We start from the raw sequence: 2,452 nt of genomic DNA, 5'->3' as shown, positions 1-2,452 counted from the left end.
CGCTGAAGTCACAAGGAGCCGCTCCGCGCCCCTCTGTGACCGCGACGCGCGCGGCCCTCTGCCGCCCGGCCCGGCCCGGCCCGGCCCCTGCGGCGGCTCTTCACAGGATCTTCGCCAGACAAAGACAGAGGAAGCAGGCCGCGCGTTTGCTGTCTGGAGAGCTGGGCCCCCCACTACAGGCAGGCCAGGCCAGGCCAGGCCAGGCCAGGCTAGGGGAGGGCAACGAAAGCGGTTGGGGGCTGGGGGACATGACTTGCGTTGATCTGCGGGAAGGACGTAGTAGGAGGGACCCAGGGAAACAAGCAGGAGGAAGGACCGGTCGGATCAGAGACATTAGGGACTGGTGCCTACTGAATCCGGGGGACAGTGGCAGCCCTGTCAGGGGGCACCAGCCCTACCGACAGCATCGGGGGGGGGGGGGCCCGGGCCCCCCCCCCCCCGCGGCGGGGGGGGGGGGGCCCGGGCCCCCCCCCCCCCGCGGCGGGGGGGGGGGGGCCCGGGCCCCCCCCCCCCCGCGGCGGGGGGGGGGGGGCCCGGGCCCCCCCCCCCCCGCGGCGGGGGGGGGGGGGCCCGGGCCCCCCCCCCCCCGCGGCGGGGGGGGGGGGGCCCGGGCCCCCCCCCCCCCGCGGCGGGGGGGGGGGGGCCCGGGCCCCCCCCCCCACACCAATTGCCTATGATCAGAGACCTGGTGGGACTCCACCTACCACTGGCCCATAGGCACAGGGGGATACACCCTGTATAGGAGGGATTGTGTTGGGAAGGAGGTCAGTGGAGTTGCTCTCTATGTGCAGGAACATTAAAGCGGAGATTGGAAACAAAGAAGGGTGACTTGAGACCTGTGGGGTCAAGATACGGGGAGAGCGCGGGGAAGGGGATTTGGCCATAGGAGTTTTCTGCAAACCAAGAGGAACAGCTCGACCATTCTCTAGAGAAGTGGCCGAGGCTGCACACTCAGAGCATGGTCATCATGGGTGACTTCAACTACCCAGACATCTCGTGGGATGAGCATTCAGCTAGATCTGACTGCTCACAGAGCTTCCTCACTTGCATGGAGGGGCTCTATCTAACACAAGAAGTCTACAGGGCGGCCAGGGTCAAGGCACTCCTAGACTTGGTTTTGGCCAAAGGGGATGATCTAGTGAGCAAACCAAGGATCAACTGGGTGGCAGTGACCATGAGATGATCATTTTTTCTATCCACTGTAAGTCAGGGAAATTGGCCAGTAAAGTAGAAATCCTTGATTTTTGGGAAGCTGACATCCACAAACTTAGGGGGTTGGTTGGCACGGCCCTGCAGGACCATGGTCCGATAAGAAAGGGTGTACAAGAAGAGTGGTTGTTCCTCAAGGAAGCAATCCTAAAAGTTCAAACCAAGTCTATTCACTTTCGTAAGGCAGTAAAAGGGCAGGGGGACCCCCTTCACTCAACAGGAAAGTCATGGGCCTCCTGAAATTAAAATGAGAAGCCTGCAAAGGATGGAAGTTAGGAATAACTACCAAAGAGTACTCAGCAACAGTTCACACCTGTAGGGAGCAGATCAGGATAGCAAAAGCACAAACTGAATACAAATTGGCAAGTGGAATCAAGGACAACAAAGGGTCCTTCTTTAGATACATAGGAAGTTGGAGAAAAAATAAGGGAAGCATAAGAGCCCTGAAAAATGACATGGGACAGTTGATAACCGACACTCAGGACAAAACCGAACTCCTGAATGAATACTTCATGTTGGTTTTCCACCAGTGTAAGGGTGTTAGCCTGCTTGACAGCACACAGGATGATCATGGTGGGGGTGACCGATAGTTGGTGTAGATCTTGTGGGGGAGCACCTACAAAGGCTAAATATCTACAAGTCAGCAGGACCAGATGAACTACACCCGAGGGTGATAAAAGAACTGGCTGATGTCATCACATGCCCAATGGCCAAGTTATCTGAAGACTCATGGCACTTGGGAGAGGTCTCAGAAGATTGGAAGAAGGCCAACATGGTGCCCATCTTTAAGAAAGGGAGAAAGGAGGACCCAGGAAAGTACAGAGCAATCAGTTTGACCTCAATCCCTGGTGAAATCCTGGAGAAAAGAATCCATTACAGACAGGCTAGCAGAAGGCAGCAGTCTGAAGGATAGCCAACATGGCTTTGTTATGGGCAGGTCATGCCAGACCCACCTCATTTCCTTCTACGATCAGGTTACTTGCCACCTGGATGGGGGAAATGAGGTTGATGCCATATACCTGGACTTCAAAAAGGCCTTTGACCTGGTCATCCACAAAGTCCTCATGAAAAAATTGCAGGAATGTGGTCTCAACTACTTTATGGTCCAGTGGCTACTACTTTTAGGTAACTGGGTCCATGGCAGGACCCAGAGAATATCGATTGATGGAACTGAGTCATCACGGCAGACAGTGACCAGTGGTGTCCCTCAGGGTTCAGTACTCGGACCAGTGCTTTTCAACAT

Source organism: Gavialis gangeticus, unplaced genomic scaffold (assembly GCF_001723915.1).
Source record: "Gavialis gangeticus isolate Ggan-Ray unplaced genomic scaffold, GavGan_comp1, whole genome shotgun sequence".
NCBI classification, from domain to species: domain Eukaryota; kingdom Metazoa; phylum Chordata; order Crocodylia; family Gavialidae; genus Gavialis; species Gavialis gangeticus.
The sequence above is the reverse complement of the archived record's forward strand: the minus strand, read 5'-3'. Positions refer to the sequence as shown.